The 14,444-nt window shown below is 48.3% G+C and overlaps 1 protein-coding gene across 7 annotated transcripts in view; it reads right to left on the bottom strand.

Moving 5' to 3' along the window:
• RAB3IL1 (RAB3A interacting protein like 1) overlaps window positions 1-11,325 on the bottom strand; it is a 51,043-nt gene extending 39,718 nt beyond the window's left edge. For 5 of the 7 annotated variants that reach the window (XR_010918539.1, XR_010918540.1, XR_010918541.1 and 2 more), the window contains exons 1-3: window positions 11,245-11,325; window positions 10,778-10,880; window positions 10,350-10,472 (exon numbers count right to left, since the gene is read on the bottom strand). The gene's annotated coding sequence lies outside the window, so the exon portion shown is untranslated. Of the gene's footprint in view, window positions 1-10,349; window positions 10,473-10,777; window positions 10,881-11,021 lie in introns of all 7 variants that reach the window. The other 2 variants (XM_067541493.1, XM_067541494.1) reach the window with 2 other exon arrangements.
• Window positions 11,326-14,444: the final 3,119 nt, after the last annotated feature.

Raw genomic sequence — 14,444 nt, 5'->3', positions numbered from 1 at the left:
ACTTGCAAGGGAAAATGCTTCCAGGAAACTGGCAAAGACAAGAAAAGAGGGGAAGGGAGCATTAGAAAAAAACGAGTTAGGGGACACCTTGCTGGGTGTTCTGCTCCCACACAGTTGCTGGTGCTGTCATTGTGCCCCCAGCTTCCAAGGACGGGCAGCACAGGAGAGAAGCAATAGGACAAAACACTGGAGCCCTAAGCACCCAAACAAGTTGGAGGGTGAGGGTGGGGAAACAGCAAGGAATGCACAGTGGAGAGCAAAGATCAATAGGTCATATGCAGATACTCCTGGGTTTCGGGTCACAGGTGAAGTTGACTGGAAAACAGAAAAACGGGATACATTTTCCTCTCCTCCTCCTCATTTTTTCATTGAAAAATAACTTAAGAACATTTCTGGGCAGCTCTAAGTACACAAGAAAAGTTACCAACATGGAAAAACCACATAACTTCATCCAAGTGTTTCAGTACCAACCCCTTCAGAAAGCCCCATCATAGTATCTCCGATTCCCACATTCCTGTCCCACCACCTCTTCTTTTGTATCTTATCTTCACCGGCCCACCTTCCTACTAACCACTCCCAACCACATCCCCCTCCTCTCCAATCAATCCAAGATCTCTGCTGAGCTCAGTTACTCTTGGCTTCCATCACCACCTGCTCCTCCCTGTAACTTGTATTATTCCATAGGCTCATTCTCTTTAGTGGGAGAGAGTTCTGCAAGTGCCTTGTCTCCTTGTGTTTCTGAACCTCTCACCAGCTCTCAGGAGAAGAGCCCATCTTTCCAGCTACAGCAGTCCTCTCCAGAATGCCTGAAGCCTCCATCAGCCACACCCCACCTCCTGTTCTTCTTTCTCAGTGGGACAAAACCCAAATCACTAAACTTTCCCTTTGATTCTTTAGACCCATTCACACCTTTGCTGCCATTTAATAATCTCCCCCATCATGCTCGGTATTTCTAATGCAGCCTGTGACCATCATTGGGGGATCTGAGGCCTGGTCTACACTTACAATGTAAGTCGACACAGCTATGGTGCTCAGGAAGAATCCACACCCCTGAATACTGTAGCTATGTAGGGTAGACATAGCTTGGTGGATGGAACAATGCTTCTGTCAACCTAGCTACCATTGTTCAGGGAGGTGGTGTTCCTACAGCAATGGAAAAACCCCTTCCATCATTGTAGGATATCTCTCCACTATGGAGTTATTCTGGCCTCGCTACAGCACCGTTACTATGCCAGTGTGTAGCCCCTGCAATGTAGGCATGTCCCATGGCCCCAGCTCCACACACAGTATCCCAGATCGGGCCCAACAGGTGCCCGAAACAATAATATTATCACTGCTTTTGGATCCCAAGGGCCAGATTTTCAGAGGTATTTCGGAGTCTAAAGATGCAGATTTGCAGGTGCCTAACTGAATTTGCAATAGTGCCTAAGCAGGTTAGATGCCCACGTTCCACTGAGATCTTTAGATTCCAAATACCTTTGAAAATCTGGCCCTAATTCCTCAGCCACTACCCAGGAGCAGCTCCCACTGACCCTATGGCCCATCTGCAGTGGCTGGAGAATCAGGTACTCGTTTTGTGTTTTATTATCCTTCCGCTAACACTGCACTGCACCTTATTTACCCTTTTTACTGTGGCTCTGCCCTGGCTGGATGCTTCCAATAATTTCTCGACTAAAACACTCAAATCCACCTTTTTGCTTCATGCCCTGAAACCTTCTCATTCTTTCTCTCCTCCTGCACTGCCTCTATAACTGTAGTAAATGTCTAGTTCCACCACATCCGCCCAATACAGATAGCCCATTCTAGGAGCAGGTCACAACACTGTTCCTAAATTCAGTGTGGGCAGGACTGGACCTGTCTCCCACACCCAGGCTATCTAGCCTGATTGCATACAGGAGTCTAAGCATTGAGGTGACCCTGACATACATTCATCAGGTGACTTCCCCGCAGCACAGACTGTGCGGTAACCTGACATACAAACACCAGGAGACCAGTGGAAACTGCAGATGAAAAGTGAAGGCTCCCATCCCCTTTTTAGTTCAGTTTCTTGTGTCTAGATCAGTGGTTCTCAACCAGGGACCTGGGGCCACAAGCAGGTTTCAGGGGGTCTGCCAAAATAAACCAGAGTGAGCAGGGCCGGCATTAGACTCACTGGGGCCTAGGGCAGAAAGCCAAAGTCTGAGCCCCACCATCTGGGGTTGAAGCTGAAGTCTGAGCAATTTATATGTGTGAGGCCCCAGGCAATTGACCTGCTTCTACCCCCTAATGCTGGTCCTGGCTCATACTCTACTGGATATGCAGAAAAACAGTTGTGGCACAGATGGGCTGTGGAATTTTTATAACGTGTTGGGGGAGCCTCAGAAAGAAAAAGCTTGAGAATTGCTGCCCTGGATTTCAGCCCCTAAACCATAATCATAAAATCACAGAAATGTAGGGCTAGAAGGGACCTCAAGAGGTCATCAAGTACTAAGACAGGATCAAATAAGGTTAGACCATCTCTGGTTGATGTTTTTCCAATCTGTTTTTAAAAACATCCAATGACAGGGATTTCACAACCTCCTTTGGAAGCCTATTCCACAGTTTAACTACCCATATAGTTAGAAAGTTTTCCTAATAACTAACCTAATTCTCCCTTGCTGCAGACTAAACCCATTACTTCTTGTCCTACTTGCAGCGGACATGGAAAACAATTGATCATCAGCCTCTTTATAACAACCCTTAACCTATTTGAAAATCATTATCAGGTCCCCCTTCAGACTTCCATTCTCAAAACTAAACACGCCCAGTTTTATTAACGTTTCCTCAGAAGGTCAGGTTTTCTAAACATTGAATCATTTTTGTTGCTCTCCCCTGGATTCTCTCTAATTTATCCACATCTTTCCTAAAGTCTGGTGCCCAGAACTGGGCGCAGTACTCCATCTGAGGTCTCACCAGTGCCAAGTAAAGCAGGACAATATCTTCCCTGGTTCCTGATCTGTGGTTATGTATCTTCCTCCATTCCAATGCTCTGTTTCCCGTCACCCACACAGACACACACTCCCCTGCCTATGAAGGGAATTCAATGTTTGCTGTAATCAAGGTGCGACTCTGTCCTTGGTAGCAACAGTAGCTATACGAGCCAGGACATGCTGCCCAGCACCAGCCAGACCCTTCACTTCCAGGGCACCAGGATCCAACATGCAGCCCAACCCAGCGGTAGTAAGAAGTGTGTGGTTGTCATAATTGATCCTGCCATCCCTGGCTCAGTTTTATCCTCCCAGATCAGGCCAAGAGGGACCCAGGTCCCAGAAACCCCAGTAAAGGGGCATGGGTACCAGGCTGGGGAACTAAAGGCAGCCCTGAACCGACAAACCCAGACAGGATGTTAGTGCCATGGAAATAAGAGAATGAAAACAAAGCTCTGGAAATCCAGACTCCAGCCACCCACTCACTCCCTCCCTCCCTCCCTCCCTGCCTCAGCCAGCTGTGTGGAATGTTTGCACAACTGGCTGGAATGTTTTTCTGTGAGAATCCCCTTGGGATTCCTGGATCTGGATCTCAGATTTCAGAGGAACGAAAGAAGGGAGGCCAGCAATAAGGAATCTGCTTTCACTACAAAACAACTGCTGCCCTGTCCATGGCGTCAGAATGAAAGAGTTAATCTGGGATGACAGAGACAGAGTTCAAGAGCAAAAGCCCCAAATGAAGTTGCCAGAAGAGCAGGGGATTGACGCAGTTGTGACACCAGTGCCACATTGTTAATGTGGATGCTGGCCAGAGACTGCCTTGTCTTGGAACTGAAGAGAGACCTACCAAAGAGCTGGTAGTTCCTGCCAGCTCACAGCTGTGCAGTGGCTTCAGGGAGAGAACTAGGTTCTTGGTCGCAGAGCCATGTGGATGTTTTTACTTTGCAGGGATCAGCCTGAACTTTGATTGAAAGAGGAAGGGGAGCTGAGAGGAAGCATTGCTTACCAAATCTGGGGAGAAGGAGAGAGAGCTGCACTACCTTCCACACATACCCCTGTTAACGTAATCCCCGTCTGAACCTTTCCTTTGGTTTTAGGTTCACACAAAGGTGGAAGAGAAGAGGGTTGGATTTCTAGTAAGGAACAGAGCTGGGTGGTAAGAGATCTAGGTTCATTTTCCAGCTCTGCCACAGACCCCCTGGGCAAGTTGCTTTGGTCCAGCTATGTAGACATCTAATTCCTTTTGATTTCAGTGGGGGTTAGGTGCCTAAACACCTTTACAAATCTGGCCCTTAGGGTAGGTCTACACTTAAAATGCTACCGCAATGCACCTTCACTACTTTATCACTTCAGTACATTCTACCTATGCCAACGGGAGGGGTTCTTCCTTTGGGGTAGCTACTCCACCTCCCAGAGAGGCAGTAGCTAGGTCAACGAGAGAATTCTCTCATCGATCTAGTGCTGTCTACACTAGGGGATAAGTCGGTTTAATTGCGTCACTCAGGGGGTGTGGATTTTTCACACCCCGGAGCGGTGCAGTTATTCCAAGTGTTCCTAGTGTTCCAAGTTATTCCTAGTGTAGGTCAGGTATAATTCAACGGAAAAATTCTTTCATTGACTTAGTGTTGTCAACACCGGGGGTTAGGTCAGTATAGCCACATCTCTCAGGGGTATGGGTTTTTTATACCCCTGAGAGACATAACTATACTGATGTAAAGTTTCTAATGTAAACCAGGCCTTAGCCACTCTGTGTCTCAATGCCCCATCTGTAAAAGGAGATAATAATGCTTCCTTTGTTTGTCAGTCTGTTTGGACTGTAAGCTCCTGGCATGAGGGAGGATCTCTTACTATGAGTTGGTTCATGTCTTCAGATCAAAACTGGAGGTCTTTCTGGAAGATGTCCCTGAGCCCAACACAAGATGTGAAGAATGTAGGAGGTATCGATAGTACTTTTGATTAATGTGATGTGTACCTCTGTCTGTCTGATTACCACCATTCTGTCTGCTACAGGGGTGCAAGGAGTTAACTCGGTCTTGGGTGGATTTATGTATCTGCAGGAAATTCAGCACTGCATATCTGCAGGAAGGTAAACAATGGCTTTGGATAATCCCAGTGACAGTTATTTAAATAATACAGATGTCAGTTGCTTTGAAGGTATCCCCCCCAAACAGTCAACAGGCTGGCTAGCAACCCCCAGGGGGGGAATCCAAGCAGGGAGCCCTTATAGCAAAGAACTGGGATACAGTTAACTGCCTCAGCCCTGAAGCTGGGAGGGGTCAGCAGGGGGATAGACTGTAACCCAGTCCCCAGAAGTTCTAAGTAAGACAATGGGTGTGCAGGCTCTGTGTTGTTTTAACCCTTTTCTCTCTGATTGTGGTGTTCCCATGGATGTTTTGAACAAGCTGGTGGGAGTCACAGCATTTTCATACTCTTCACAGCTCCCTCGGGAACATCTAAAGCAGATCCAAACCCCCAGCTGGGCCTGCTAAGGAAACAGGGATGGTAAACTGAGGTGCTGTAGCTGGGAAACACAGTCTAAAAGTGGGGTGAATCACAGGATTCCACTGTGAGAGACCTGCAGGCGCTGGGCCTGGTGCTTGGAATGGTGCCCATGGAAAGAGAGGTCAAAAGTACAGTTTACTCTGGCACCTCGACCAAAGTTTATTGAACTCCCTGCAGAGGTAACTGGGTGAAATTTAATGGCCTTAATATACAGGTGGTCAGACTAGATGATCTGAGGTTCCTCCTGGCCTTAGAATCTATGAAGGATTATTATCTCAATTTTACAGATTGGGAATTGAGGCACAAAGAGATTAAGTGATTTGCCCTGGGTCAAAAGGGGCGTCTGTGGCTCATACAGAACTTGAACTCTGATTTCCTGATTCACCATCCCGTGCCTCACCCACACCATCCTTCCTCCCTCTTGCCCTTGCAGGAGCTGAAATTCAAAGCAAACTTTCTGGGAGAGTGGAAGCTGTGAGTTCCCATGAATGACAACTCAAAGAAAGGTTCAGATGGGGACTAAAGCAAGGAGAAGTAAGGCTGGGTGGGGAGAAGCACAGCTCTCTCGTCTCTGCTAAAACAGAGAGCTCCCCATCCTTACCAAGGGAGAGCAGCTGTAACAGAAATCCTAGTACAAAACTCCTGAATGTCACCTGATTAGAAAGTAGAATCAAAAGCCAGACACCAGGTTGCACTCAAAGCTAAGCCCGGTGTCTCCCTGTGAGATTCCACTGAACCTGGGTCAAGCTCTGAACTTGTAGTGAAGCCTGCAACCTGGGAGCAGTTTGGGCTTTGGCTAAAAGGCATGCAAAGCAGTTGCATCCTTTACAGACGGGGTCACTGCCAATTCAGATTCCAAAGGCAGGTCTGATAAATCCACCTTTAACATCACCCTAGCAAAGTTTCTGACACTACTGTTTATATCCGATCTCATAGCAGACTGTCATTTTAAAACATATAAATATTTTTCTGCGGCCTTTGCATCCCAAGCATGACAGCACTGAAGTGAATGAAATGACTGTAAACTAAACTGAATGGACTGTGTTGTGTTTCACAACTTATGGTGTCATTATTACTAAAAAAAACCCCTGCTTGTTCATTGGCAGATTGAGAAAGAGAAGCTGCTGCCTTAACAAAGACCGCTTTGGTCTCATGAATTGCACAAAGAGCTGGGAGTCAGGATACCTGGTCTCTTTTCCCAAGTTTGCCAGGGTATGCAGAGGTCATTTCCTTTCTCAGGGCTCAGTTCCCCACTTGTAAAATGGGGATATTGAACCTGACCTCCTTTGTGAAGTGCTTTGAGATCTATGGATGTTAAACGTGGAGGGTTTTCATTAAACAATAAAATAAAGGCCAGCCCAGTTTCTCCTGGGAGCACACACTCCCGTGTATGGCCAAATATCAGCTTGGCTGTTTGCTCTGGACCAGCAATGGCTGGAAGTTCTGAGGCCAGCTGGGGTTGGGAGAAGAGAATAGTGAATAATGCAGCCAGCATGCTAGTAGCCCCAGTGTTATTTACTTTGATACTAAATACTACATAGTTGTATGCTGTCCGCACAGCAGGTCAGAACAGCAGGTTGCCTGTTAAATTTCTCTCAGATGGGGGCAGCAGAGTCCCCTGGAGTCCAACATATCCTGTATGAAGAGAGACAAACACCCAGCCTTTGTTTCGTGTTCCCGTTATTTGCACTGGTGGGAGTAGAGTCTATTGCCTGTCCTACTCCCTCACTGTGGGTGGGTTACCCCTGCACTCCCCCTTGGCTGAGCGAGCAAAGAGAGCGATGGGCTAAATCTGAGGCTGCCCCCCCAAAGCACTAGGGAATAGGGCAGAACGTAACCCTTCACTAAGGGCCAAGTGCCAGCTCATGGAGTTTAAAATGCTTGTCGAGGCTGTTTCCTTAGCAAAGAGCGATGCTGAAGGTAGGTTAGGATGAACAATGGAAGCTGACTAAACCTCGTGCACTGCTTTGTCCAGGTGGCTGCACTGCAGTTCCAGCCCCACTCCTCCTGGCATCCCCTGTTTTCCTGCTGCCCCCTCTCACTGACAGGCCTGCACGGACCATGGGCCCACTGACTCCAGTTCCAGTGATAACAGCTGCTGAGCTACCACGGGTTCTATGGGGGGAGGGGTGGGACTCCTTCCCACCCACAGCACTAATGGCCTGCCCCAATTTCTATACATCTGCCCCACTTTCTGTACTCCACAGAACCCTTCTAGGAAGCTCCTTTCAGGGCTTTGGCAGCCCTGGGGAAAGCAGATACTGGCCCTACCCTTTATGACATTAGCAGCCATACCGCAGGGAGCCCCGCCCCATCCATACCCATCAGACAGTAGCAGCTCAATCCCTGAGGAAGGGATAATGCTCAGTACGCTTCCCTGTACTGTGGTGTCCCTCTCTTAAGGGAGATGTAGTCTGTGCTTGGATATCAGCCTGCTCTGATTATGGCTGTCCCTTGGGAGGGAGGGGGCAGACATCGTGACATCCTCTGTGCCCCCTCGCTGAGCTGGCCAGATGCCTTGCTTGTCTGGTTTGTTACAGTCACTCCTCTATAGACCATTTTCTTACTCCTGTGTCGCTTGCAGTAGGGACTCGAAGCTGCGTGCGCTGGCTTGTTAGTGTAGGGTCACCACACTGGATCTGAGGCCGTCTCACCTCCTAGCACCACTTGTCCTCAGTGACTGAAGATACTAGAACTGCCCCCAGACCTGTTTGGCGGCTGCCCCCCTGCTCAGTGACTTGCCAGAGCGCCCCTACAATTATTCTTGGAGTAGCTGCTGCTTTGGAGCCCCCTGGTGGCAAACCCACCGCACAGCTGCTTCTCTGACAACAGCTGTGGATGGCCCATTGAATTGGGATGGAGGTTAGTTTAGTTTACTCACATTTCATTTTCCTCATTTACTCTGGGGCCACATGCCCTGTTTGGTTATGGTAGGGTCACTTCTAAGTGCTTGGTTTCACATGCTGATTTGCAGATAGCTAGGACTGCACATATTTGTTTGTTATCGTAGGGTCACTCATGAGGTGTAGGGCTCCAGAGGTGGGTTTTATCATTGTAGGGCTGCCTGTATGGGTAGGTTTGCATCCTTGGGTTTGTTGGCTGCTGGAGGAGGATAGACTGCTGCCATCGACTGGTATCATTTAAAAAGAATACTTAAAGGATCTGAGGGGGGTCTTTTTAAAGCTCAACTATTATAGCACCTAGAGATACCAACCAAGATCAGGGCCCAATTTGCTAGATACTATAGAAACACAAAATCAGAGACAATCCTTGTCCCAAAGACTACAATCTAAGCAGACTTATTAGGCCATGTCTACACTACAAGCACAATAGCCACTGTAACCTCCTAGTGTAGATGCAGACTACAGCAACAGAAGGGATTTTCGATCATTGTAGGAACTCCACTTACTTGAACAGCAGTAGCTAGGCTGACAGAAGCATTCTTCCATCAACCTACCTTGCATCTACACTGGGGGTTACATTCGCATAGCTACAGTGCCCAATGAAGTGGATTTTGAGCACCAGAGCTATGTCAACCTAAGTTAAGAGTAGACCAGGCCTCAGTATGGGAGAAAGGAATGCTTATTTATCTCATTTTGCAGAAAAAAGAATTGAGCACAAAGAGATTAAACAACTCGACTGGTTGCACAGAGAGTCTGCGGCAGAACACAGCACTGAACATAAATGTCTTGAATCCCAACCTAATGACTTAGCTCCAAGACCAGCCTTCCTCTTACCACAGAAACAATTACCTTATTTTACAAGGAAGAACACAGTCATTCCAGTTTGGACACAAAACGTGGGCAGCCTCCTTTGAACCTTTAAAACAATGAAATAGCCACCTTCCCTTCTGCTAGCCTCATCCACACTAATAGTCAGGGTCCTGTCACCCCCCTGGCAAATTCAACCCCGAAACAGGCAGTCAACTAGGGAAGGTGCCAAGGAAGATCCATGTTCTCAGGATATAAACCTGGAGCAAGGGCGACTAACTGTGGGAACTGCACAAGGAAAGATGGGCTATTATCAGAGCCAGGGTGTCTGTCTCATACGATTTTATTTTCAGGCATTGTTTCCTGTCTACTGGCGAATACAAAGAAAGGATCTATTTCATGACTGCACGTGAAATCCTCCCTAGAAAAATGTTGGTCTTTGATCTCTTCTAGTGCTTCATAAGGGGATTATGAATCTATTACAGCAGCTAATTAGAGGAGTTAATCTTTGTTAAAGCAGCGGCAGCTCCTGCTTTAAGTGCTGGAGGTCCCAGGATCAATCCCTTCTGCTGGCCCAAGCAGTGATGGTTACATATAAAGATCCCTATTTGTCTCCAGTGGTAGCTGAGGTCATGTCTACATGACAAAATTACATACATTACATACAATTGCCGTAGAAATTACATCGTTCGTGCGTGTCTACACTTTGCCTCTTGTGTCAGCGGTGTGTCCCCTCATCAGGAGTGCTTGTATCGATTGCACTGTGAGTGTAGGGCATTGTGGGAAGCCTCCTAAAGCCTGTAACTGTTGAAATGAACGATGCAGTGCACTCTACACTGACACTGGGTTGACTTAACTACATCGACCTTGGCTCTATGCTGCTTGTGGAGATAGTGTTATTAAGTCGGCGTAGCTGGGCAGTTTACGTTGGCAGGAACGAAATTTAAGTGTAGACACTTCCATAGTTAAGTCAACATAAGCTGCCTTGCATCGACCTAACTCTGTTGTATAAACCAGGCCCAGGTTATCACAACACCCTCTTTACAGGGAATAGGTGGCAGTAGTAACAGCTGGCAATTAATAACTTCCATTACTACTAGTAGTATGACAGCAGCATCTAGAGGCCACAAGTAGGATCAAGATCCCACTGTGCTAGGAGTTGTACCACCACAGGGAGAGGGGAAAGACTTACCCAAGATCACATAGCACCTCATGGCCAGAGCTGGGAATAGAACCTAGGTGCTCTGGATCCCTGCCCACTAGACAATACTGCTTCTTCTGTAGTAGGCAATCTTCTTCTGCTCAAAACCCCTGTCTGAAGAAAACAAAACAGATTTCAAGTGCTTGTCATTGTTCAGAGCTGTTTATTGTAAAATAGTTCACACACTGCTGGAGTGCTCTCTCAGGGCTGGATGTGGTGTTGCAGCTCTTTCCTGTCTAGCACCCCCTGCTGATGGTCATTCCAGTCCTGCCATCGTCTTGCTTCTTGGCCCTCTGACCACATCACTTTAGAGCCTCTCCCCTTCCGGAGTAAACATGGAGTCCAATAAACAAAATTCAAATAAACATAACTCTTTGCCCCTACCCAGCCTCACTCCTCTGCAGACTCTTCACCCTTACCTGTGTTTTGCAGGGTTGTCCTCCCACTTTTGTGTGGAATGACACCTCCCAGTAGAATTGCCAACAGTCCCTTATTACAAGGGCAGCTCTTATTTTTTCATCTCTGTACAACAAGATTAGGAATTGCTGAGAGCTGCAAAAAGCAGCAAGAAATACCCCTGGTACTGCATATTATTAATATTGGGAGATGGGGGTGCTGAGAAAACAGTCCCTTATTTTTTAAATAAAATGTTGGCAACCCTACCTCCCAGGGCTTTCTGCCTGATGGTCTAGCTCCAAACTCAATAGTCGTTTCCCCCCTTGTCTCAGCGTGTTTCTGCATCCCCTTTCCCAGTGGATTGGTAGGGGAGCCCAGGCCCTTCCACTCCATTGGGTTCTAGTCCAGGGACCCAGTGACAAGCAACTAAGATCTTGTCCCTCAGACTCCTCCCTTCACTGGTCTTCTTTCAGCTCCTCCTTGTGGTTACCAAACAACTGCTTCTCTAGACCCTCCCCTGTGTTCCTTCACTCTCTAGCAACCAGAGGAGGACTGCAGAGTTCTTCCACTTCCCTGGAACCTCCTTCTCATGAGGGCTACCTCCCTTTATGCTCACCACCCAGTTCCTCCCCCAGCTGGGCATCATTTTCACCTGGCCCTGGCCCACCCTCCAGGTGCAACCATGTGCCTTCACTGAGCTTGCTAACTCCAGTTAACCCTTTCAGTGCCAGTGTGGGGTATATAAACCATCGCATTTGTGTCTGAGCATGAATTTGCCCCTTGTAGTCCATTTTCCATCCGTGGGGAACTCTGGGCCAGTCACAGCCTCTTGTGTGCCCTGGGTTTGCTCATTTGTACAATGCAGAGAATGAGAATGACCCAGGGCTTTATTAGCTGATGCTACTAAAACACTTTGCCCCAGCCACCCCTTTCCATAGATAGAGCCACAAAAGAAGTAGAGATGTCCAGGACTATCCCTCTTGGAAGCGTTCATGGGAGAAGAGAGTTTTACAGAGGGACTTGAAGAAAGAGAGGGAGGTGATTTGGCACATGAGAGAAGAGAAAAAGGTCTGAGCCTGAGGGGCAGTTTGCAAAAAGGTGTGAACACAAGAATGTGAGAAAGGCACAAAGTGGGTGGTCAGGAGGGAAGATGGGTTTGAGAGGAATAGAGTTGCCAAGCCAGGAAGTTGTGCACCATTTTGAAGGTAAGCATGGGAAGCTTGGACTTGAGGTGGAAATTGAAAGGGAATTTGGGTATGATCAAGCCCAAGCAGTGAGTTTGCTCTAGCACCAACATTTTGGATAGAGCCGTGGGAGGAAAGAGGACAGCAAGGTGAGCTCTAGGAAGCCCAGAGAGGTGTAGGTTGGAGTAGCCAAGGTTTGAGCTGATCAAAGCATGGCTGGGATAGAGAGAGGTTTAGAGATCCTGCAGAAGATGCAGCAGCAGGATTTGGCATGGGCCCACCTAGATGTGGGGTGGGAGGAAGGAGACTGAAGAGTTGAGAATAATATTGTGGTTGCAAATCTGGGAGAGAAGGAGAAGAGGACCTCCTGGGTGATGAACAAGGCAGAGAGAATGGAGGGCTTGGGACTGAAGAGGAGGAGCTCAGGTTACCATGCAGAGTTTAAGGTAGTGGTTGGGCTGTTGGAAAGGCAGGCAGAGAAGAAAGACTGAGCAAAGGGGAAGAGGTTGGAAGTTGAAATTTAGATGAAGGTTTCTAACCATCAGAGGAGTGAAGTTCTGGAACAGCCTTCCAAGGGGAGCAGTGGGGGTGAGAAACCTAGCTGGCTTCAAGACTGAGCTTGATAAGTTTATGGAGGGGATGGTATGCTGGGACAGCCTAATTTACCAATTGACTGATCTTTGACTACTAGTGGTAAATATGCCCAATGGCCTGTGAAGGGATGTTAGATGGGGTGGGTTCTGAGCTACAAAAGAGAATTCTTTCTGGGTGTCTGGCAAGTGAGTCTTGCCCACATGCTCAGGGTTTAGCTGATCGCCATATTGTGGTTTGGAAGGAATTTTCCCCTAGGGCAGATTGGCAGAGGCCCTGGGGTTTTTTTGTTTTCCTCTGTAGCATGGGGCACGGGTCACTTGCTGGTGGATTCTCTGCCCCTTGAAGTCTTTAAACCATGATTTGAGGACTTCAATAACACAGTCATGGGTTAGGGGTCTATTACAGGAGTGGGTGGGTGAGGTTCTCTGTCCCGTGTTGTGCAGGAGATCAGACAAGATGATCATAATGGTCTCTTATGACCTTAATGTCTATAAGTCTATGAAAGTCATCAGCACCGAGATAGTAGATGGCAGAGCAGACAAGGTCACCCAGGAAGAGAGGATAAGTTGAAGAGAGTAGGAGGGGACTCAGGAGAAATATCAGTGAGAGCAGATAAGGGGAGGAGGAGCTACTGAAGAAAACACGGAATGAGTGGTTGGTGAGCTATTAGAACCAGAAGAGCCAGGGAAACACAGGGAGAGCAAGGGAAGAAGAAAGAAAAGAAAGACGCGATGTAGCAGATAGTTGGAGGCGGGACAGGCCCTTAGGCTTGGTCAGGAAGACATTATCGGTGACCAAGAATGGTTTCAGCATAGCAGAAGAAGCGGAGGCCAGATTTCAGGGAACCATGAGAACTAGAGGAGAGGAAATCGAGACAGTGGGAACAGTGAATGCACCCAAGGAATTTAGAGGAAAAGGGAAGAGGGAAACAGGGCATCAGTGGGGCAGGCAAATAGGGTTGAAAGTGGTTTTCTGGGATGGCTGATGTTACCAGATTCTATATGAGGCTGCAGAAGGGTAGCTAGGGGAGAGAGAAAGGGACTGAGAGGAATCAGACATTAGGAGGGAATAGGGATGAGGGGTTAGAGGTGGGCACTAGGAAGGAGACAGTGGCAAGGTCCTGGGCAGGGATGGGAAGAGGCTTTGAGAGGAGTGTGGATGGCAGAGGAGCCCCCCTGTGGGCTGGAAGAGCAGGATTCAGCCAGGGAGAGAATGGCTTTGCCGTAGGGCAAGCCCAAGTACCCTGGACTTTCCCCAGTGGTGCTGGGAAGTGTAGAAGGGGAGGAATCACAGGCCAGATGAGAACCTGGGTGGGTGGGGCAGACAGAGTATTGGGTGGGGGCATCGATACAGCTCTCTGGCCACAGGGACAAGACCGCCTGCCAGCTCGCGCCAAGGTCTGAGCTGGGCCACGGTGGGCCATGCAGGTCATGAGGGAGAGGCATTTTACAGTATTTGTGGAAAATTCCAGCCCCTCTTAATCCCTGGCGCTCCTGAAAAACCGTGACACGCAGGAAGGAACCAAACAGGAAAGAATTAGAGGAAAATGCCTCTCTTCTTGTGGCCACCATGTCTGTGCCAGGAGTTAGCAGCAGCCGTCAAACGGCCAGCCCTGCCTCCCCCTCCCCCAGCTGCCTCTGTAAACACACAAGGCTTACTCGGAAGATTAGAAGGGAACGGGGCGCAAAAGACAAGAGTCTCTTTTGTAATGGGAGTGGGATTAAAGAATCAAGTGACCGGCTGCAGCTCCCAAGTGGGTTTCAGGCTCCTTAGAGCACCCAGTCTCTGTCAGGTTCAATCCCCCATGAGCCGAGGGGGCGGTGGGAGGAGGGGGGTGGCGTGTGCCGACAAAGGACCCAGCAAGGACGCATGCAGGACCAAACTTCCCAAGTCTCCAGTGCAGTCCGGAAGC

The sequence above is a fragment of the Emydura macquarii genome, unplaced genomic scaffold (assembly GCF_026122565.2).
Source record: "Emydura macquarii macquarii isolate MOO-44397 ecotype Brisbane River unplaced genomic scaffold, CSIRO-AGI_Emac_v2 contig_670, whole genome shotgun sequence".
Lineage (NCBI taxonomy): Eukaryota > Metazoa > Chordata > Testudines > Chelidae > Emydura > Emydura macquarii.
The sequence above is the reverse complement of the archived record's forward strand: the minus strand, read 5'-3'. Positions and strand labels throughout refer to the sequence as shown.